The 25,022-nt window shown below is 44.2% G+C and overlaps 1 protein-coding gene across 4 annotated transcripts in view; it reads right to left on the reverse strand.

Annotated features, from left to right (window-relative positions):
* SATB1 (SATB homeobox 1) overlaps nt 1-25,022 on the reverse strand; it is a 322,502-nt gene that overhangs the window by 91,007 nt on the left and 206,473 nt on the right. The window lies entirely within an intron of this gene.

Genomic DNA, 25,022 nt, shown 5'->3' on the forward strand with positions numbered 1-25,022 from the left:
AGCCGCAGTAAGTCTTGGAATAGATAGGGTCCTTGATGGAGCAGGTCCCTTCTTAGAGGTAGAGGCCACGGGTCCTCCGTGAGCATCTCTTGAAGTTCCGGGTACCAAGTCCTTCTTGGCCAATCTGGAGCCACGAGTATAGTTCTTACTCCCCTCCGTCTTATAATTCTCAATACTTTTGGTAAGAGAGGAAGAGGAGGGAACCCATACACTGACTGGTACACCCACGGTGTTAGCAGAGCGTCCACAGCTATTGCCTGAGGGTCCCTTGACCTGGCGCAATACCTGTCCAATTTTTTGTTTAGGCGGGACGCCATCATGTCCACCTTTGGTTTTTCCCAACGGTTTACAATCATGTGGAAGACTTCTGCTGAGGAAGTCTGTTTCCCAGTTGTCCACTCCCGGAATGAACACTGCTGACAATGCTATCACATGATTTTCCGCCCAGCGAAAAATCCTTGCAGCTTCTCTATGTGGGCGACTGCCGTGATGTTGTCCGACTGGATCAGCACCGGCTGACTTTGAAGCAGAGGTCTTGCTTGGCTTAGGGCATTGTAAATGGCCCTTAGCTCCAAGATATTTATGTGAAGTGATGTCTCCAGGCTTGACCACAAGCCCTGGAAATTTCTTCCTTGTGTGACTGCTCCCCAGCCTCGCAGGCTGGCATCCGTGGTCACCAGGACCCAGTCCTGAATGCCGAATCTGCGCCCTCTAGAAGATGAGCACTCTGCAACCACCACAGGAGAGACACCCTTGTCTTTGGTGACAGGGTTATCCGCTGATGCATCTGAAGATGCGATCCGGACCACTTTTCCAGCAGGTCCCACTGGAAAGTTCTTGCGTGGAATCTGCCGAATGGAATTGCTTCGTAGGAAGCCACCATTTTTCCCAGGACCCTTGTGCACTGCTGCACTGACACTTGGCCTGGTTTTAGGAGGTTTCTGACTAGTTCGGATAACTCCCTGGCTTTCTCCTCCTGGAGAAACACCTTTTTCTGGACTGTGTCCAGGATCATCCTTAGGAATAGAAGACGTGTCGTCGGGATCAGCTGCGATTTTGGAATATTAAGAATCCAACCGTGCTGCCGCAACACTACTTGAGATAGTGCTACCCCGACTACCAACCGTTCCCTGGATCTTGCCCTTATCCGGAGATCGTCCAAGTAAGGGATAATTAAAACTCCCTTCCTTCGAAGGAGTATCATCATTTCGGCCATTACTTTGGTAAAGACCCGGGGTGCCGTGGACAAACCAAACGGCAGCGTCTGAAACTGATAGTGACAGTTCTGTACCACAAACCTGAGGTACCCTTGGTGAGAAGGGTAAATTGGGACATGGAGATAAGCATCCTTGATGTCCAGAGACACCATATAACACCATATAATCCCCTTCTTCCAGGTTTGCCATCACCGCTCTGAGTGACTCCATCTTGAATTTGAACCTTTGTATGTAAGTGTTCAAGGATTTCAGATTTAAATTAGGTCTCACCGAGCCGTCCGACTTCGGTACCACAAACAGCATGGAATAATACCCCTTTCCCTGTTGTAGGAGCGGTACCTTGATTATCACCTGCTGGGAATACAGCTTGTGAATGGCTTCCCATACCGCCTCCCTGTCGGAGGGAGACTGTTAGGCGCCGGGGTCCGCTCGTCGGTGCGGCCCGGCGCCTAGCAACCAGGGACGCCGTGCGCGTACAGCCGCAGGCTCCCTGGCAACGCTGGACGCCGGGCGCACGGAGCCGCTCAGACCCTAGCAACGGGGACGCCACGTTCGGGCCGCGTTCCCCGTTGCTGGGTCTTTTCTAATTTGTATTAATGGTGTGCTGGCCGTGCAGCATGCAAGCTGCACGGCATTACGTAGGAGATAGGGTATGGTTGTCGACTCGCAACATTAAACTTCGACAAACCTCAGCCAGATTGGGTCCTAAATTTATTGGACCATTTCACATTATCAAAAAAGTCAATCCAGTTGCCTTCCGGTTACGTTTACCAAAAACTTTACGGATCGGAAATACTTTCCATTGCTCTTTGCTGAAACCATTTGTCTCGTCCAGTAGATTTCCTCGTAAGATATCTCAGGGGAGATCACCAATAGATGTACAGGGTCAGCAGGAGTTCTTGGTGGAGAAGGTTCTCGATTCCAAGTTGTCCCGGGGTCGGCTTTATTTTTTGGTGCATTGGAGAGGTTATGGTCCAGAAGAAAGGTCTTGGGTCCTGGATAAGGATCTCCATGCCCCGAGGCTCAAGAGGGCATTTTTTCGAGAATTTCCCCAGAAACCTGGCTTTAGGGGTTCCTTGACCCCTCCTCAAGGGGGGGGTACTGTTAGGCGCCGGGGTCCGCTCGTCGGTGCGGCCCGGCGCCTAGCAACCAGGGACGCCGTGCGCGTACAGCCGCCGGCTCCCTGGCAACGCTGGACGCCGGGCGCACGGAGCCGCTCAGACCCTAGCAACGGGGACGCCACGTTCGGGCCGCGTTCCCCGTTGCTGGGTCTTTTCTAATTTGTATTAATGGTGTGCTGGCCGTGCAGCATGCAAGCTGCACGGCATTACTTGTGATTACCCAGTCTGGCTCCTGATTGGGGAGCTCACAGTTATAAGCACCCTTTGGACTTCTCACAGACGCCGGTGATAGCTTCCTGTTTGCCTGTGTCAGTTACAGAGAGTTTCCAGTCCTGCTCAATCCGGTTGTTCCTGTCCTCAGTGATCCTGTACTCGGAAGTTTGTCATCTATTCCTGGAGTCTGACCGAGCACCTTTAACATCCTGTGGTGTTCGTGAGTCGCGGCATAGCCGTGTGTTGCGGCTTAACCGCTTACTGTTTATTATTTTGTATCTTTGTGTTCTGGAGCTTTTGCGGAGGATTCCGCTCTCCCTGGTCCACTCTGGTGTCCAGCGGTGCTGGATAGGAGTGACGGATCAGTGGATCTTTGGTTGTCCTTTTCCCTGGCGGCTAGTCCGCACATACTTCTTTGGTTAAGTTAGTTAGCTTGTAACCCCTGGCCTGGTTGCTTAGTCAGAGGGCCCCTTGTTATCACCCTGTCTCGGATTTCCCTTTGTCTCCCATTAAGACCTGAGGGGGCATCGGGGTTGGGCAGACATAATCCGCCCTTCGAACGCGGCTGCCATGGGCTCAAGCAACCATAGTCTCGCAGGGGATTTCTGATAACACGGGCGAGACAACGGAGTTAGGGCGCCAGGGGTTACTAGGCTCTCCTGCTCCCACAAACCAGTATATCTTTCCTGTACTCAGACCTCTGCCATAAGATCTCCTCTGGTCTGGAGTACGGGAATCATAACATTATCACCGGCCAGACTAAAATTTAAAATTAACAGGAGTTAATTTTTCCCTTGTTCAGTTGGGAGATTTGTCGGCCTCATGAATCCCACCGGTGTCGGGCCAAATCCTGGCCAGCTTCTAGTTAGCCAGATTCAAGAACTTACTCAGATGGTTCAGGATCTGTCCCTTCGGGTGAGGTCACAGGAAGATCTGTTACGGACTTCCCCAAGGGTCATTCCTGAACCAAAAATGCATCTGCCTGACCGTTTTTCTGGGGATAGAAAACAGTTTTTTAATTTTAAAGAGTCTTGTAAACTTTATTTTCGTTTGAGACCAGTCTCCTCAGGTACGGAGGCTCAGCGGGTTGGAATTATTATTTCTCTGCTTCAGGGGGATCCTCAGACCTGGGCTTTTGGTTTAAAGACAGACGATCCGGCTTTATTTTCTGTAGACGCCTTTCTGAAGTCTTTAGGACTGTTATATGACGACCCTGATAGAGAGGCATCCGCCGAGACTCAGTTGCGTGCTCTCAGACAGGGTAGGAATCCCGCAGAGAATTATTGTACGGAGTTTCGCCGTTGGTCGAATGACTGTGGATGGAATGACCCAGCCCTGCGCAGTCAGTTTCGCCTCGGCTTATCTGAGTCTATAAAAGACAGTCTCCTTCAGTATCCCGCTCCTGAGACTCTCGATAAACTCATGGAGCTCTCTATTAAGATTGATCGTCGGCTCAGAGAGCGGAGGGCTGAAAAAGGAGCATCTGTCGGGTCAACTCCTTGTGTTTTTTCCATCCCTGTAGACATAGAGGAGCCTATGCAGATAGGTCTCTCCAAACTGTCTCCTGAAGAAAGAACCAGAAGGCAAAATTCTGGTCTTTGTTTATACTGTGGAGGTAAGGGACATTTTGCCCGTAGTTGTCCGAACAAGTCGGGAAACGTCTCGACCAAGTGAATTGTGAGGGGGTTCACTTTGGTCTGCAGCTTATCTCCTCAAATAATTCACTGTTAGTCCCAGCTAAAGTTTCCTTTGGCAGCCTCTGTTCCTCGGTCTCTGTTTTTGTGGACAGTGGAGCTGCAGGGAACTTTATGGATTTAACATGGGCCAAGACCTTAGGTATTCCTCAGTTAGCCTTGGGTAGGTGTATCACCATGCATGGTTTAGATGGGAGTCCCTTGTCCAATGGGGTTATTTCTCTCTGTACACCTCCTGTTCTACTCTCGGTAGGAGCTCTGCATTCTGAAAAAATTGAGTTTTTCCTCACCCATTGCCCAGCAGTTCCAGTGGTTCTGGGTCACCCTTGGCTGGCCTTTCATAATCCCATCATTGATTGGCAGTCGGGGGAGATCTCACAATGGGGTACCATCTGTAATAAAGAATGTATTACGCTTCCCATCAGAATAGCTGCTGCCATTCCCGCACCCATTCCTGTGGAATACCAGGATTTTGTAGATGTTTTTTCCAAAGGCAATGCGGATATTCTGCCTCCCCATAGGCCTTATGATTGTGCTATTGAGCTAATTCCTGGTGCCACTTTGCCTAAGGGAAGGTTATATGCATTGTCCGGACCTGAAACCGTGGCCATGAATGAGTATGTTAAAGAAAGCCTAGGGAAAGGATTTATCAGGCCATCTAAATCCCCTTTAAGTGCAGGCTTCTTTTTCGTAGAGAAGAAGGATGGTTCACTCAGACCCTGCATTGACTTTAGAGCCTTGAATAAAATCTCAGTAAAAAATACTTACCCTCTGCCACTGATCTCTGTCCTCTTTGATCAGCTACGTTCGGCTGTGATTTTTTCTAAGATTGACCTGAGAGGAGCATATAACCTCATCAGAATCAAGTCAGGGGATGAGTGGAAAACGGCATTCAGTACTCAGTCAGGCCACTATGAGTATCTGGTTATGCCATTCGGCCTGTCTAACGCTCCGGCAGTTTTCCAGGATCTCATTAACGATGTGCTCCGTGAATTTCTTGGAAAATTCGTTGTAGTCTACTTAGACGATATTTTGATTTATTCTGACTCGGTAGAACAACATGTTACCCAGGTGCGTCAGGTTCTAAAAAAATTACGTGAAAATCACCTATATGCCAAGCTGGAGAAGTGTGAATTTCATGTCACGGAGGTATCCTTTTTAGGATACATTATTTCCCCTCGGGGATTCCGTATGGAACCAAAAAAGCTCCAAGCCATCCTCAGTTGGGCGCAACCCACCAACTTAAAAGCAATTCAGCGCTTTTTAGGGTTTGCGAACTACTATAGAAGATTTATTCACTCTTTCTCTGACCTAGTTGCTCCCATTGTGGCACTGACTAAAAAGGGAGCAGATCCTACCAATTGGTCACGTGAAGCTGAGTTATCTTTTCAGGCCTTGAAACAAGCCTTTGTCTCAGCCCCTGTCCTCAGACACCCCAACCCAGAATTGCCTTTCATTGTTGAGGTTGATGCCTCAGAGGTTGGAGTAGGGGCTATCCTGTCTCAGAAGGATCCGGATTCCCTTGAATTACATCCTTGTGCCTTTATGTCCAGGAAATTCTCTTCTGCTGAATCCAACTACGATGTTGGTAACCGGGAATTGCTGGCTATTAAATGGGCTTTCGAGGAGTGGAGGCATTGGCTTGAGGGAGCGACTCATATCATTTCAGTTTTGACTGATCACAAAAATCTTCAATACATTGAATCAGCTAAACGACTGAATGCCCGGCAGGCTCGTTGGGCTTTATTTTTTACTCGTTTCAAATTCATTATCACCTTCAGGCCAGGTTCCAAGAATACCAAGGCAGATGCCCTGTCACGCAGTTTTCTTCCAGTTCAAGACAACAGTCCTGTTACTCCCATACTTCCGTCTTCAGTCATTCGGGCAGGCCTCACACAGGATTTATTTACCCAGTTAAAGCTGCTTCAACATCAAGCTCCTGGAAATACTCCTGCTGGTCGTCTTTTTGTCCCTGAGTTTTTGAGAGCAACTGTTTTGACGGAGTTTCATGATAGCAAAGTTGCCGGGCATCGGGAATCGCTAAGACTTTGGAATTAGTCTCCCGCTCAGTATGGTGGCCTGGTCTTTCCAAAGACATTAAAGAGTTTGTTTTTTCGTGTCAGGTCTGTGCACAGCATAAAGTTCCCCGTTCTTTGCCTATCGGTCAGCTTATGCCCTTGAATGTTCCTCTTAGGCCATGGTCTCATATCTCCATGGATTTTGTGGTGGACCTCCCTCTGTCAGCCGGATGCCGAGTCATATGGGTGGTAGTGGACCGTTTTAGCAAAATGGCCCATTTCATTGCTCTTCCCCGATTGCCATCTGCCCAGGGATTGGCAGTCTTGTTCCTCCGCCATGTTTTCAGACTCCATGGGTTACCCACTGATATTGTTTCTGATCGGGGTCCACAATTCATTGCACAGTTTTGGAAATCTTTTTGTGTCTCATTGAAGATGAAATTATCTTTAACGTCAGGCTACCATCCCCAATCCAACGGGCAGACTGAGCGAGTTAATCAATCACTAAAACAATATTTGCGTTTGTACTCGGCCAAACTCCAAAATGACTGGTCTGAGTTTCTTCCATTGGCGGAGTTCGCTTACAATAATGCCTGTCATTCCTCCACCAATGTGTCTCCATTTTTTGCAGTTTTTGGTTTTCACCCCAGAGCAAATTCCTTTTTTCAACATTCCTCTGTCTCCTCACTGACCTTGACCTCTCATCTTAGGCTCATTTGGAGAAAAGTGCACCTGGCTCTCAGAAAAGCGGCATTTCAGGAAAAGAGATTTTCTGACAAGCTCCGGCGGCCGTGCACTTTTAAAGTAGGAGATAGGGTATGGTTGTCGACTCGCAACATTAAACTTCGACAAACCTCAGCCAGATTGGGTCCTAAATTTATTGGACCATTTCACATTATCAAAAAAGTCAATCCAGTTGCCTTCCGGTTACGTTTACCAAAAACTTTACGGATCGGAAATACTTTCCATTGCTCTTTGCTGAAACCATTTGTCTCGTCCAGTAGATTTCCTCGTAAGATATCTCAGGGGAGATCACCAATAGATGTACAGGGTCAGCAGGAGTTCTTGGTGGAGAAGGTTCTCGATTCCAAGTTGTCCCGGGGTCGGCTTTATTTTTTGGTGCATTGGAGAGGTTATGGTCCAGAAGAAAGGTCTTGGGTCCTGGATAAGGATCTCCATGCCCCGAGGCTCAAGAGGGCATTTTTTCGAGAATTTCCCCAGAAACCTGGCTTTAGGGGTTCCTTGACCCCTCCTCAAGGGGGGGGTACTGTTAGGCGCCGGGGTCCGCTCGTCGGTGCGGCCCGGCGCCTAGCAACCAGGGACGCCGTGCGCGTACAGCCGCCGGCTCCCTGGCAACGCTGGACGCCGGGCGCACGGAGCCGCTCAGACCCTAGCAACGGGGACGCCACGTTCGGGCCGCGTTCCCCGTTGCTGGGTCTTTTCTAATTTGTATTAATGGTGTGCTGGCCGTGCAGCATGCAAGCTGCACGGCATTACTTGTGATTACCCAGTCTGGCTCCTGATTGGGGAGCTCACAGTTATAAGCACCCTTTGGACTTCTCACAGACGCCGGTGATAGCTTCCTGTTTGCCTGTGTCAGTTACAGAGAGTTTCCAGTCCTGCTCAATCCGGTTGTTCCTGTCCTCAGTGATCCTGTACTCGGAAGTTTGTCATCTATTCCTGGAGTCTGACCGAGCACCTTTAACATCCTGTGGTGTTCGTGAGTCGCGGCATAGCCGTGTGTTGCGGCTTGACCGCTTACTGTTTATTATTTTGTATCTTTGTGTTCTGGAGCTTTTGCGGAGGATTCCGCTCTCCCTGGTCCACTCTGGTGTCCAGCGGTGCTGGATAGGAGTGACGGATCAGTGGATCTTTGGTTGTCCTTTTCCCTGGCGGCTAGTCCGCACATACTTCTTTGGTTAAGTTAGTTAGCTTGTAACCCCTGGCCTGGTTGCTTAGTCAGAGGGCCCCTTGTTATCACCCTGTCTCGGATTTCCCTTTGTCTCCCATTAAGACCTGAGGGGGCATCGGGGTTGGGCAGACATAATCCGCCCTTCGAACGCGGCTGCCATGGGCTCAAGCAACCATAGTCTCGCAGGGGATTTCTGATAACACGGGCGAGACAACGGAGTTAGGGCGCCAGGGGTTACTAGGCTCTCCTGCTCCCACAAACCAGTATATCTTTCCTGTACTCAGACCTCTGCCATAAGATCTCCTCTGGTCTGGAGTACGGGAATCATAACAGAGACGTCAGTAAAGCAGACTTTAGGAAAACGGCGAAGGGGAGACATCTCGAATTCCAATTTGTACCCCTGAGATACCACCTGAAGGATCCAGGGGTCCCCTGTGAGTGAGCCCACTGCACGCTGACATTTTTGAGACGGGCCCCCACCATGCCTGAGTCCGCTTGTAAAGCCCCAGCGTCATGCTGAGGACTTGGCAGAAAACGGGAGAGGGCTTCTGTTCCTGGGAACTGGCTGTTTGCTGCAGCCTTTTTCCTCTCCCTCTGCCACGGGGCAGAAATGAGGAGCCTTTTGCCCGCTTGCCCTTATGGGGCCCAAAGGACTGCGCCTGATAATACGGCGTCTTCTTATGTTGAGAGGCTACCTGGGGTAAAAATGTGGATTTTCCAGCCGTTGCCGTGGCCACCAGGTCTGTTAGACCTACCCCAAATAACTCCTCCCTTTTATAAGGCGATACTTCCATATGCCTTTTGGAATCAGCATCACCTGACCACTGTCTTGTCCATAACCCTCTTCTGGCAGAAATGGACAGCGCACTTACTCTTGATGCCAGTCGGCAAATATCCCTCTGTGCATCACGCATATATAGAAATGCATCTTTTAAATGCTCTATAGTCAGTAATATACTGTCCCTATCTAGGGTATCAATATTGTCAGTCAGGGAATCCGACCAAGCCACCCCAGCACTGCACATCCAGGCTGAGGCGATTGCTGGTCGCAGTATCACACCCGTGTGAGTGTATATACATTTTAGGATATTTTACTGCTTTCTGTCAGCAGGTTCCTTAAGGGCGGCCGTATCCGGGGACGTTAGTGCCACCTGTTTAGACAAGCGTGTGAGCGCTTTATTCACCCTAGGGGGTGTTTCCCAACGTGCCCTATCCTCTGGCGGGAAGGGGTATGATGCTAATAACTTTTTAGGAATTAACAGTTTTTATCGGGGGAAACCCACGCATCATCACACACTTCATTTAATTCCTCAGATGCAGGAAAAACTACAGGCAGTTTTTTCTCACCAAACCTAATACCCTTTTTAGTGGTACTGGTATTATCAGAAATGTGTAAAAACATTTTCCATAGCCTCAATCATGTAACGAGTGGCCCTACTGGAAGTCACATTCGTCTCTTAATCGTCGACACTGGAGTCAGTATCCGTGTCGGCGTCTGTATCTGCCATCTGCGGTAACGGGCGTTTTAGAGCCCCTGATGGCTTTTGAGACACCTGGACAGGCACAGGCTGAGTCGCCGGCTGTCTCATGTCATCAATCTTTTGTAAAGAGCTGACTCACATAATTCCTTCCATAAGCTCATCCACTCAGATGTCGACTCCCTAGGGGGTGACATCTCTGTTACAGGCAATTGCTCCGCCTCCACCTCATTTTCCTCCTCATACATGTCGACACAACGTACCGACACACAGCACACACACAGGGAATGCTCTGATAGAGGACAGGACACAACTAGCCCTTTGGGGAGACAGAGGGAGAGTATGCCAGCACACCAGAGCGCTATATATATATACAGGGATAACCTTATATTAGTGTTTTTCCCCTTATAGCTGCTGTATTGTTATACTGCGCCTAATTAGTGCCCCCCTCTCTTTTTTAACCCCTTTCTGTAGTGTAGTAACTGCAGGGGAGAGCCAGGGAGCTTCCCTCCAACGGAGCTGTGAAAGAAAATGGCGCCAGTGTGCTGAGGAGATAGGCTCCGCCCCCTTCTCGGCGGCCTTTTCTCCCGTTTTTCTGTGGAATCTGGCAGGGGTTAAAATTCATCCATATAGCCCTGGGGGCTATATGTGATGTATTTTCGCCAGCCAAGGTGTTTTTATTGCTGCTCAGGGCGCCCCCCCTAGCGCCCTGCACCCTCAGTGACCGAAGTGTGAAGTGTGCTGAGGAGCAATGGCGCACAGCTGCAGTGCTGTGCGCTACCTTGGTGAAGACAGGATGTCTTCTGCCGCCGATTTTCCGGACCTCTTCTTGCTTCTGGCTCTGTAAGGGGGCCGGCGGCACGGCTCTGGGACCGGACTCCGAGGCTGGGCCTGTGTTCGGTCCCTCTGGAGCTAATGGTGTCCAGTAGCCTAAGAAGCCCAATCCACTCTGCACGCAGGTGAGTTCGCTTCTTCTCCCCTTAGTCCCTCGATGCAGTGAGCCTGTTGCCAGCAGGTCTCACTGAAAATAAAAAACCTAAAACTAAACTTTCACTCAGAAGCTCAGGAGAGCCCCTAGTGTGCACCCTTCTCGGCCGGGCACAAAAATCTAACTGAGGCTTGGAGGAGGGTCATAGGGGGAGGAGCCAGTGCACACCAGGTAGTCCTAAAGCTTTACTTTTGTGCCCAGTCTCCTGCGGAGCCGCTATTCCCCATGGTCCTTACGGAGTTCCCAGCATCCACTAGGACGTCAGAGAAAATATAAACATTTCAATTTTGAGCAAAACCTTGCTCGCTTTAATTCCAGATCAACTGCATGAGAATTTTTAACATACATACAGTATGTTGCTTGAAATGTGTGTGTATACTTAACTTTACTATATGACTTATAATGTCATACGTGTGTACTCTCTGGACCCTCCCAGATCTTTCTTCTCTTTTTAGTGAAGTGGATGGGCTCTTGAGAACATGATTCACATCCTCAAGCCCCATTTCCACTGGTCAAGAATACAATTTAGCCTATCCGCCAGTAATGTTTGAAGCATAAAATTGTGACTTGATTCACCGTGACCCACTCCATGCACAGCAAAGACCAGGCAGATGATGCCGATCGCTTTGTCACTACCTCCAAATTTAATCCTTAACTTAAAATAATAAAACTTCATTTTATATCACATTTCAAAATTTAAAATACCAGTTATATCAAACAATTGTTTCAGATAAAAAGTAAATTAAAACCTTCAGGTTTTATCATCAAGGCACAGATAACCTCCCAATAAGTCAAGTCACTTAATTAGCCATGTAATTTATTGGGCAATGCACAGCAGAAGAAAGCTGAACTCTGCATCTCATTTATGATCTGAAAAAGCAGTCACTTGTGACTTTCTTTATCAATCTTGCCCTAATCTCTATTCTATAACAAATTTCCATCAGTAACAAAAACAATGTGGAGGCCCTAAAAGAACTCCCAGAGATAAGCATTAATGTTGTAATTCACACCAGGAATTTAAATGTATTAAAATGTGTGTCAGGCCTGGCAGTAGGAAGGGGGGTACAAAGGGTATACCCTTACCAGGCCCCGAGGTTCAGAGGTACAAAACTGAGCCGTGGCACCTAATAGTGATTTACAATCTGGGTGCTCCATTCAGCCGCCCACAAGGAGACAAAAGAAAAACAATTATCATGCCACAAAAGCCCTGCTCAGTGTTGCGCCGGCCCTTCCCTGTTCTGTCCCTGCTAAGAGGAGCAGTCAATCAGGAAGAATCGCCTCCTGCCGCGCACCATCTACTTCAAGCAGCACCACAGCTGCTCCCTATATAGACACCTTCCCTGGCTGGCAGTCCTACCCATGAGGCACAGCAGAGTGATAGCAATGACTGCGCCTGCACTAACAAAAGTGTTGTAAGTAAAGTGACAATGTTTTTTCTTAATTTAATTTTGCATTGCATATATATATATATATATATATATATATATATATACCACATGTTTCTGAATCTTAGGATATGTTTGATACTTTACTTGTTGGCAAGTTCTATAACAGTAAACATTGTATCTTTTCATGTAAAGGAAGCACAGTTAAGTAATATTAGTATAGTAATGGTATAATACACACAAGCACGTGCGCACACACACATACCACTGAAAAACCTGTAATAATGCATTAGCTAAGAAAAGAGTGTAAACTCTTAGAACACCTATGGACATGTATTCTGCAAGAGGTATATCCTTATATTGTTATTTTAAAGACACTGTTGCGCTATCTACAAATCCTTGGTCCATAACACATTATATCAACAGATAACATTAATTTGTAACTAGATTACCTGCTACAAACCACAGTATCAAGCAAGGCAATGCATGCAATTAAAATAATAAGCAACAATATATTTTAGTCCAACTTGATATTATAAAGAAGTTTGGTGAATGACATAATTATGAAGTCTATAATCACAATACTAAATAAATTAGTAAACTAAAGTGTTTGTACCATTACTCATAAAAAAAAACAGTGAGCTGGCAGTAAACTAAATAAATACTTAATGTACTGTAAACTAATACCGCTTTCAGACCGCAAATGCCGGATCCCACCCGGTAAGAGAAACGTGTCCTTACCGGGTGGGATCCCGCATTTGCTCTGCTATGTTGGCTTTCCGACCCGGCAATATACCGGGTCGGTTGCCATAGCAGCGGGGGCGCAGCAGCAGCGGGGGTGGAGGCGGCGCTGAGAGATAAGCTCATCTCCTGCTCCGCCTCTCCCTATGCTGTGAATGGGAGGCGTGTTGCATCGACACGGCTCCCATTCACACTGCGCCTGACCCGGTATTCAACCCGAGTATAACCCTTTTTTATACCGGGTTGAATTACCGGGTATAAATATCTTTAAAAATAGTAAAAAAGAAAGGTTTGATCACAGAGTCAATGGTCCGGCACTATTTTGCTCCATTCCTGGCCATTGTTGCACGCATGCTATTTGCTTATGTCATGATACGCTATGAAGATTGTGATAATGTACTTGTAAAATTGACAGGTAACTTTATTAAACTGGTGACTAGCGGGTAAAATGCGGTATGCAAGTTGCTGCAAACTGCCCAGTGAGTGACCAGATATACTTACTGTGGTGACAGACATTAGTAGCCGATAAGAATCAGGCTGATTCTTTTTGGCTTGCTGAACTGAAGCTGCAACTGGATGACACTGCGGTTGTTCCTGCCAAGCTGATTCATTGTGGCTGAGGCTGTCACATGTAACAACCTCTATTGCCTGGTGCCACAATTACTACTGTTCACACTAGGATTGTGGGCACTTTGGTAGTGCATAAACTTCAAATTGCAGCATGTGGCATTTGGCTTGGGTTGTAGTGCAGTCTCCAGGCAGGTAAAGGTACACATTAGACATCATACTAATGTCAATGTCTACTGTGTGGCTTAATGTAAATAAGAGGCTCTACTGTGTGGCATACTGTGAATAATGGGCACCACTGTGTGATGTAATGTGAATACGGGGCACTACTGTGTGGCATAATGTGAATTTGGGGCACTACTTTATGGATTAATGTGAATATGGGGCACTACTGTAAGTTCTAATGTGAAAAAGGGGCATTACTGTGTGACATAGGGGCAGATGTATTAAGCTTGGAGAAGTGATAAAGCAGTGATAAAGCTGTGATAAGTGGAAGGTAATAACACACCAGCCAATCAGTGCCTAATTGTCAATTTACATATTGGAGCTGACTGGCTGGTGCGTTATCACCTTGCACTTATCACTGCTTTATCGCTTCTCCAGGCTTAATACATCTGCCCCAATATGTAAATAAGGGGAATTACATGTGCATAATGTGAGTTAGAAGCACAACTGTGAGGCATAATGTGCTTAAGGGGCTGTACTGTGTGGCATAATATGAATAAGGGACCCTACTGCCAGTAGCTGCTATGCATGGGGACATGTGATTACGGTGGTTGGTGATAACTGGGACATGTGTGACAAGCTTCTGTGGAGGAGTCTAATGGCATATAAAGAGGAATGTGGGGCTCTGATGGCATATGCGTAATATATTTTAAACTCTACTTGCGTTCTTATATTAAAACTTCACTGTTCACCCCCCCCCCCCCCCCCCAAAAAAAAATGTCCAAAACCTTTCAGAGTTGCCCACTCAAAATCTTACTTGAATAGCCCTGATCTATGCGCTTATTTAATAACATGGTGCAAAGAAAATTATGTGCCAGGGATGTGACACAACATCACTGAGCAAAATAGCAATATTAAACCCTTGCTCTGCTCTCATTGCTTTCATTGCCTTTACGCTTTACATGCTTGAAGAAGTTCTGAGAGCAGGCCCGATGGCAGCCGCATCCTTTACAAAATCACTAGTTCTGTCACTGTGATGGGCTATAACCCATACCAACCAATCAGATATTGAGTTTTTTGTTATCCACCATAAACTTAATAAAGCCTATATTTGACTGATTATAGATTACAGCACATGTATTCTTTTGTGCACCTGGACCAAATATGCTGCAATTAAAGAGGTGAAAATAAAATATTAACATTTGCATACTGGGAACGTACTGCCTACGTTTGCATGTAGCACATCACCACACTGAAATTTAGAATTCAGGCAGGATGTACCTCCCCCTATGTAAGGGGTAGACTTACTAAACCTCTGTTCATCAAAACCACCAATCATCGTTTTAAACCACCATTAGTTTTAAACAGCAGCGGGTATAATGGCTAAATAAGCTTGGTTTAAGGGTGGTCTCCTGTATCAGCGTGGTGAGCGCAGCGAGCCCGCAAGGGGCTCATTAGCGCTTGCCCAGCTGTCAGTATGACGGCGGTCTGGATCCCGGCGCCGGTATGCTGGCCCCAGGGATCTCGGCCGCCGGCCACTCATAGTACACCCTGGTTTAACATATATTTCTTTTGCCATTTTAGAATTATCTGTGAAGCTACCAATTAGTGTATCTGACAAACTGTAGCTTAGTAAATCTACCACAGAATCTGTATACACATTTTAATATGTATCTTTATCCACATTTAAATCTGTCCTGCCCTCAGTGGTTAGACAATAGTACATCTTCTACATGGATTTACAACTAACGCTAAGTGAGATCATGTGTATGTGTGTCTAATTTAGAGGCTCCTAAGCTTGTTCACCTAAACCAGTGTGTAGGTGACTAGTAACACCAACTGTTTTTTTGTTTTTTTTTATGGGAAATGGGTTACAAATAATTACTAATGTATGGCATCTACTTTCATAAGTTTTTAACTATAGTGCACATAATATTGTATAAAACTTGAATTTGTTTTTTATAAAAATGACGTACTGTACAGCAATTTCTGGTTGGTTTAAAGAAGCCACGGTGGTTAGAACAATGGTGATGAGATAGAACATAACAGAAATGGTATAGTCAGATTATACTCTTAAAACTCTGACATCATATAGAAGTGGAAGACGGGCGGCCATAGCATTTTATTTCATTTACATGTCAAATTTGCATTACATCATATTAATCAACCAGTCACTTTTATTGTGTAGAAAAATAGAAAGCTATGATATGAATTCTGTGGGTCAGTACATATTTCCCCTAAATACAATGTTAATGAATTAGCTGTAATGGGTGAGGAAGAGTAGTAACTTTAATAGTTAAATATCCAATAAATTAACACACTCCACAGCCACCACCTTCTACGTTAATATACTTTGGCAATGGAGGGAAAAGAACTAGCATGAAGACGTCGCCTGTCTGGCTTCAGATTGTCTCGCCTTTATACATAATCATTGATTGAAGAAGAATTGATCAGCCCAAAGCAACTTCAAAGCACATAGGAAAACAAATTCTTATGGTCCCAAGAAAGCTAATATAGAATGTATTTTCTAAAGACCCATAAAATTAGATCCTTTTGTCCAGGTGGAGGATTAATAAAGAAATTCCAACCAGCCATTGTAGTTACTGCCAAATATTAAGCATACATATTTCTCTATGTCTCCTGTAAAATGCAGGGTAGATGCGTAGACAGTGTAATAGTACCTCTTTTTTTTTACCTTTTATGCAGTAATGATAGAGATTCTAGGTTTATTCCTAAATTACACTACAAAGAATTACATGGAGCACAGTAGTAATTAAGTAGTTATAGTTAAGCAGAAGATTTCATTTCACCAAAGAATTTACACAGCTCTAAATTCCTTATAAGACTTCTCTATTACCAACAATGATTCTATAACAAAAACAATTTTTGACATTTTGTTTAAAAACATCTTGGTAGACAACAAACAAACAAAAAAAAGAATCATGTAACGTCCTCACCGCTCTTTAAGAGAAATCACTATTTGCACTAACATGCTCCCTCTATGGTAATTATACACCATCTATTCATTCAAAGTTTTTATTTTGAAGTTAATATTGTCCATTTATGCCAATTATCTATAGTCAATGTAATTTTTAAGAGAAAGGATTAACATTTTATTTTTCTGTTTTAGTTCTACTTTGTTTTAGTTGTTCCTGTTCATGCCCATCTGTATTATAGCAATGAATCCAGCAACTGGAATTCTTAAGGGTGCGGAAAAGTAATAATGACATTTTTTTTTCCTTTGTTTTTTTTTTCTTTCTTTATAAAACTCATCTAAAAAAACAGCATGGAATAACAAAAACACCCACATACAGTATTTATTGACCTCAAAGGATGAGGGGGGGGGGGGGGGGGTGGATGAAAGAAACAAGCAGGTTTTTAATACGAAAATGCAAACAAAATATATTTCTTTCTATGATATGGAAAAGACTTCAATATTTAAAACACTGAGCTTCCCTGAGTAGGACAGATAAGGTTTAGATCTATAGTACAGGTTGAGTCTCCCTTATCCAAAATGCTTGGGACCAGAAGTATTTTGGATATGGGATTTTTCCGTATTTTGGAATAATTGCATACCATAATGAGGTATCATGGTGATGGGACCTAAATCTAAGCACTGAATGCATTTATGTTTTATATACACCTTACACACATAGCCTAAAGGTCATTCTAGCCAATATTTTTTATAACTTTGTGCATTAAACAAAGTGTGTGTACATTCACATATTTCATTTATGTTTCATATACACCTTATACACACAGCCTGAAGGTCATTTAATACAATATTATTAATAACTTTGTGTATTAAACAAAGTTTGTGTACATTGAGCCATCAAAAAACAAAGGTTTCACTATCTCACTCTTACTCAAAAAAGTCCGTATTTCGGAATATTCCGTATTTCGGAATATTTGGATATGGGATACTCAACCTGTACAAGTTGTTGTTTTTGGCAGAAACTGTCTACTCTACATTGATACAAATAAATATGAAAACCCCACTAGGTAATTAATTAAATTCTTCTTTATTTTAAAACACTGGACTTGAATGTTCAATGTGTCTTGTCATTTATTTACATACTAGTTACTAGTTACTAGCCTGTCAAAATGACTGAACAGCATAACAGTAATGGCAGCACTGGCGGCTGTGCGCGTCCAAACAGAGCGACACTTGAATTTCTCTGTCGGGCTGCTGGTGTGCAAAATACCTTGTAACCCCTCCCCCCAACTAGAGAGGAGCAGCGCTAGTCTTTTATCATATTTATTATTTATTTATTTATTGACAGTTTCTTATATAGTGCAGCATATTCTGTTGTGTTTTACAATTAGAACAACAGTAATAGAACAAAACTGGCTAAAAACAGACAGACTTAGAGGTAGGAAAGCCCTGCTTGCAAGCTTACAATCTATAGGGAAATAGGCATTGATACACAAGGATAGATGCTACCTATTGCATAATGGTCCACCAGATTGATAGGTTCTTAATGGGTTGTATGATATGATCACCCCGCAATGTTGGGGGGGGTGGGGGGGGGTGAGAGTAAAGAAAGACAAGATATGTGATGTTATGTGTACTGTACAGAGAGGATGTAACTGGATAGGGAAGCAATGAAGGTTATGTTGGTGGGTCTGGAATTTGGTAGGCTTGTCTGAAGAGGTGAGCTTTCAGGGAACGTTTAAAGGTTTGGAGACTAGAGGCAAGTCTTATTGTGCATGGGAGGGCATTCCACAGAGTGGGTGAAGCCCGGATAAAGTCAGGATAGTTATAGCCCCCCAGTAGGAATAAGCAGGTGGGTATGACCACAGCATGGGTCACGAAATGGATAGAATCTATAGATTATAAACTTGCGAGAAGACCCTTCCTATCTTATGACTGATTGTTATTACACAGTTTTGCTTCATCATTGTGTCCAATTGTAAAGTGCAACGTAATTTGCTGCACTATATTAAAAAAACGTAATAAATAATGTAGGACAAGGAGATGGACTGGGCGCTCGTCCTGGAGGGGATCCTATTTTGTTTTTGAGTTATTATACACTGATTTTCCATTTCCCCATCTGGGCATCAAGTGTCCAGTTGACTGCGCACTATACACATTACCTTGAATTATACATGGCTCATTGTGCCACCACAACTCTCCTCGTAACAGCTAAGATGCAAGAATTTAAATAAGACTGTGGTCATATTCTCTCCAATGCCTGTTGTCATATCTGTTATTTGAATGACTATTGACTGATTGTGGGACAGAGGGGCAGATCCTATAGATTGTAACCTTGCGAGCAGGGCCTTCCTACCTCTATGACTGTTCGTTACTACCCAGTTTTGTTTTATCATTGTTTCGAACTGAAAAGTGCAACGGAATTTGCTGCGCTATATAAGAAACAGCTAATAATAAATAAATAATAATGATCCTGTCTAAGGCCATGTGCACATCAGAAAAAAGAAGATATTGTAAAGGCAGAATAAAAAAACTAAAAGCACAATTTATGGAAACTAGTATACTGTATACATAGGATCTCTTAACAAAAGTCCAGTTATCCAGAGAGTTCCAGACAACAGAACAGGTGATAGGATTTACTAGTCAGTGACAATTAACATGCTTGTATATTTGACTAAGGCTGGGTACACACCTGACAGATACGTTGGTGGACCTGCTGTTGTGCTGACCGAGGTAAGTGTACACACTTAACTGATCGTCCACTTGATTTGTCGGTCCCTGTCATGCAGCTGGGCGGGCATTTGAATTTGCCCACCCAGCTGTGATGTTGGCCCAGCAAGTGTACCGACCTCCCGCACACACAGCATGATGTGTAGATATAGCTTCCTATATATCGGCTGTCGGCTAAAGAACGTTGTTCACAGACATATCGCTAATACATACTCGCTGACACACCCACGATATATATTCAATTCAAGGACCAATATATTGGCCAATTTTTACCAAACATTAGTGTTTGCTCATTTAGAAAAGAACACTATGAGGAGCACTGCATAACAATTTTGGCAAAGGCTGCATATTATTTAAGTGCCATTATTTAAGTATATTTAAGGCATAAGTAATGGAAAACAAGACACTCATCCAGAAGTATAAATCATCACAGATCGCTTGCCTGTGTATGAACAAATTCGGTAAGTGGTGGCACATTCCCTTTCCCTGACCATGAGCATCCCTTGTTGATTCTCCTGCCTGAACACTAGGAAACTGCACTGTGGTATTGAAATGAAAGGTAAAACCCAAAGGCAGCTGCAGCATTTTATTTTGGGTTGTCATTTCAATAAAAACTAAAAATATCCAATAAGAACATTTTGTTTTTCATCCATAATGTAACATAATTGTACTCAAAACTCTCTTTGGGGGCAGTCTATACTGGCTTTAGGAATAAGAAATACACTGGATATATAAATTTAGCTCCACATGGTGTAAGCAAAGAAAATAGTCTGAGCTAAGACAACCAGTGAACAAAAGGTGGAAAAGACAGTCACTGATGTAAAAAAGTAAATGCAAAATAAAAATAAGAGGGACAAGCCAAATATAAGCTGAGCAAAACACAGTTGGTATCTCAAGCAGAAGAAGGATTAGAAAGATCATGGTCTATTACTTTATATACTCTTTGCATCACTACACATGAAAATGCTGGATTACAAACTCTAAAGACTAAAACTTCAACATTCTACGAAGAATGAAGAGATTGAAAACATGGAACCTGCATATACAGTAACAATGCTCAATTAAAGCACATGTAATCGGTGGCTAAGTAGCTATACACAAAAAAATATTTATAGTTGATTCCTGCAATGTGCACTGATATACAGTATGAGAAAAACTAAGATTTCACTTCAACAGGCAGCAACATGCCAACAAAGATACAAGAGCAGGTTCGGTATGGTCAATATGGAAGCATTGCTATGACATTTTCACTTCAAAGAGCTACATCTGGTCCATCAAGCAACCTGAATCTAATGCATTACTACTATGCTGTGAAAATGCACCGTAAGCATGTTTAGCAATTGGAACATACACGGGACAGAGCAAACAATTGTAAATATTCAATAGTGAATCTAAAATCAAGCAGTAAATATGCTATTTTATTGAGTTTTGGACAAAGAGGGACATAAAAATAATAGAAGTTTAACAGCAAATACTTCAGTTATGCACATGAAGCCCTTGTTTCACCAACAAAAGGCAGATATTAAGTAAATGCTTTAAAACAGCCATAAGGTTTTGGAAATCACTTGACCAAAGGCAAAAAAAAATTTTAACCCACATACTCAAAACTATAATCTATCTTCTAACAAAAATGGTTCAAAAACAGCAACATGTTTACAAACATGCACAATTTAATGGACATGAATATCAGTAAATGCTCCACAAAATGCAACACTATTCAGATGCAAATTCACATTGCAGTGATGGATTACACTCTGTAGTTGTAGTAACCTGGAATCTATGTAGGGCATGTGTGATTTGGCCTTACTCCATGCATATATACATAAACACGGTTGAGTCACATTATTATGACCACCAGCTAATAGCCAGAGTAACCACTGTGTGCAGCACAGACAGCAGCTACACGGGCTGAACTGTCATTTTAGACACACGTCTGGTAGCTCCCAGGCTCATTCTGATGATTAGCTGCTCCACTGTAGTGTGTCGGTCGGTCCTCACACACCTTCATAGCCAACGTTAACCTCTCACATCAATGACACGTGGTGCTCTGCAGTTTCCATATCGGTTATTTGCAATGGTACCCTTTGTCCAGTCACGATATACCTTCACTACAGCAGCACGTGAACAGTTCACAAACTGCACTGTTTCAAAAATACTGCCACCTTTGGCACGAAAGCCAATAATCATTCCTTTTTGCAACTCGGATAAATTGCCCCTCTCACCCATGACAGCAACGAGTGATATGTGTGCAGATGGCACACCGCACACCTTATATACCCACCAAGCCAGCGCACAACATGTGACGTACTTCATGGGCCACGCGCTGCCAATGTCAAATGTAGGAGGTGGTCAAAATAATGTGACTCGACCATGCATATATATATGGGTGAAACAATTTTTATTGCTATGCATTATACAAAGGTGCAGCAGTATATACTGCAGGAAATTTGGTGAGTTTTGATGAGATATGTGAGGAAGCCTCACCGATATCCGGACAAAAGGTTGACACCAATAAGGTCGACACAATTGGTCAACACACATTAGGTCGACACCCGGATTAGGTCGATATGGACAAAAGGTCGGCATGAACAAGGTCGACATGAAAAAAAGGTCGACATGCGTTTTTCCCATTTTTTGAACTTTTTCATACTTTAAGATCCACGTGGACTACAATTGGGAATGGTAATCTGTGCCGAGCGCAGCAGAAGCGGAGCGAGGCTCCTTGCCCGAAGCATGGCGAGGGGACACGGCCCACTAACTGGGGTTCCCGGTCACATTACGGAGAAAACAATACGAAAACAACATAAAAAAACGCATGTCGGCCTTTTGTCCATGTCGACGTATTCAAGGTGTCGGCCTTAGGCGTGTCGACCAATTGGTGTCGACCTAAGTGGTGACAACCTAATTGCTGTCGACCTTGAGTCCCAAACCCGCCTCACCTGCCATAGACTTTTTACTCCAGAAGTTTGACTATAAAAATTATTAGAATAATACAAAGAAGATATTTCTAATATTTCCTTTGTATTTTTAATATAGTTTATACAGTTAGAACTCTGGCTTATACATTAGTATAACAGGGAAGGATCTGAGTCACCTGCCTCACCTCGCCACACGTCACTGCTAACAGAGTATACTGTAGCTTCTCAAAGTTTTAAGCTAATGATATTTGGGTATATTTTTCCAAGTCCACAAAAGTAAGCATAGAGTGGAACTAAACCCTGACACACGCATAAAAAGTATGATCATACCTACTTTTGCGAAAATAGACTAGTATTCAGAAGTTGCTCGTGAGTACACTGACATTTATGTGAAAGTCTACCATATGCCATTTAAATCAAATAAACTGCCCTTTCAGCAACGCTGCTTGATCCCCTCCCTCCTTTGCAGAAATAAATGTATCTAATAAACAGGCAATCAAAGCAATTGACCCTCAGAAAGATACCATGGCTATAACCTGACATAGCAGGTGTGCATGTATATAAAATAAAGGTGTGTAACACACTTTTACTACAGTGTTTGGATTTCTTATACAGTCTATTCTTAATAAGTAAGAATTAAGAACTACAGAATAAAAATCAACTGCAGAATCGTTTCAGTTGGAGGTACCATTAAGAATGCACACCACACTCTGTACCAGGCTAAAGCAGACTGTGGGTTTACAGCTGATGTGGAACTACCAAAGACAATGGGCTAGATGCATCATTGTTTGGAGAGTGATAAAATGGAAAGTGATAAATTACCAGCCAACCAGCTCCTAGCTGTCATTTTTCAAACAGGGCCTGTGACGTGGCAGTTAAGAGCTGATTAGCAGGTGCTTTTTCTCTCTCCATTTTATCACTCTCCACGCGATGATGCATCTAGCCCTGTGAATCTATATTTTGCAGGGGAAAGAGATACACAAAAAAATCCACAAGTAAAATATTTTACTAGACCAAGTTTTATTACATTACTTGTGGGACTTCTTTATTTAACAGAGTGATTTGTAGAAGATTCAATGTGGTAATTAGAAGCCACATTTGAACTATTAGTGGTATTTAATGTGTATTATCATTGCTAATGATTCAAGTAACTGCAAAAAAGCAAGATAATTCTTCTGCACTTTATTTACAAGGCTATTACTGATTAATTTGGTCATTTATTAGAAAATCAATCTGCAAAAAACTAAACTCTTTGCAAAGTTTGAAACAGAAGGGGTTCTCATTAAATATACACTATTCTCAGGGAGGGATGCAGTTATAATGTCGGTTGTCCAGGAAACCACCGCCGGAATCCCAACAGCCGGTGAAATACCGACAGACTTAATCCCGCCTGCCGCCCGGCATACCCACTCGGTTGATGGGTCCATGCCACCAACCGAGGGGGAATAGAACCTGTGGCGAGCTAACGGGATTCCGGCAGACGGGATTCCGCTGTCGCTATATTGACAGCCGGCAACCCATCTGAATCATACCATCTAAATCAGGGATGGGGAACCTTCGGCCCTCCTGCTGTTGTTGAACTAAACATCCCAGCATTCCCTGCAACAGTTTTAGCATGGCCAAAAAGCAAAACTGTAAGAAGGCATGCTGGCATGTATAGTTCAACAACAGCTGGAGGGCCAAAGGTTTCCCATCCCTGATCTAAATCATACCAAACCCCTCAGAGACATGGCGATGACCACTTAAATGATTTTTCTGCAAAAGCAGCAACCTAAACACGAGAAAGCATACTGTATGTGAGTAGTCTGCACTGCCTTGCATCACTTTTACAATGTCAAACTATTTCTTTCAAAACTGGTGTTGTATAAACAGTGTATCTGAAAACTGTTATCATGAATTCTGGAAAAGAGGTTAGCATTGCTGCCTCACGGTGCTGGGAGGGACCATGTATTTCATCCTGACAAGGGCACTATACAGTATGTATGGCTATGGGTATGCAAGGCTATGAAGAGCAGCGTTGAATGGGAGATACCTCCCAGCTCTTCCACAGCGGTACAGACATGTCTGCGGCAGGGAAGGTATTACTAGGGAGTGTCATGCCAAAATCAGGACAGCTGAGAGGTGTGCCTTTAGCTTACAGCTTCTGAGAGGTAGCTTTAACAGTTAACTATATGATCATGACTGGTTGCTCATATAAGCTATGGGGTATATTCAATTAGTGTCAGATCCAAATACCGACATGCATTTGTCGGAATTGATCCGACAACCCCTATTCAATCTCATCTCAATTCGACTTTTTCAAGTAGAATTGAGATGAGGGACCCAGAGGAGGAGAGGGGGGGAGCCGCGGGGAGACCAGCGGGGACAGCCGCGGGCAGACGGAGGAGATCAGCGCTACAGTAGCGCTGCAGGAGGATGTCACACAGCCGCCCGACCCCACGGCAGTGTCCACCCGGCTCCATCAAGCGTGACCTCACTTGCTGGAGCCGGCTGGACGCTGCCGTGAGCGGCACGGCTGTGAGACATCCTGCTTCAGCGCTGTGCTGTAGCGCTGCTCTCCCCTGTATGCCCGCGGCTCTCACCCGTCTCCCCCCTCTCCTCCTCTGGGTCCCACATCTCAGTCCGACATTTTTTTATGTCGGACTGGGATGGTCGGAAACGGGGCCAAATCCTGTTGAATTTGGCCCCGTTTCACTCAAAAGAATTCGACTTGTCGAATAGTTCGTGAATCGGCAGTATAGCTGCCGATTCACGGCAGCTATACCGCCGATTCACGTACTATTCGACAAGTCGAATTCCCAGACTTGTCGGAAAAAAAACAGCTGGGATTGAATAGATCGAATCACTATTCGACCTTAAAAAGTCGAAAACTGCCGTCTTTTCGACAGACGGCAGTTTTTGACCCTATTTGAATATACCCCTATATCTTTAACTGAGCAA

The sequence above is a fragment of the Pseudophryne corroboree genome, chromosome 5 (assembly GCF_028390025.1).
Source record: "Pseudophryne corroboree isolate aPseCor3 chromosome 5, aPseCor3.hap2, whole genome shotgun sequence".
In the NCBI taxonomy this organism is placed as follows: Eukaryota; Metazoa; Chordata; class Amphibia; order Anura; family Myobatrachidae; genus Pseudophryne; species Pseudophryne corroboree.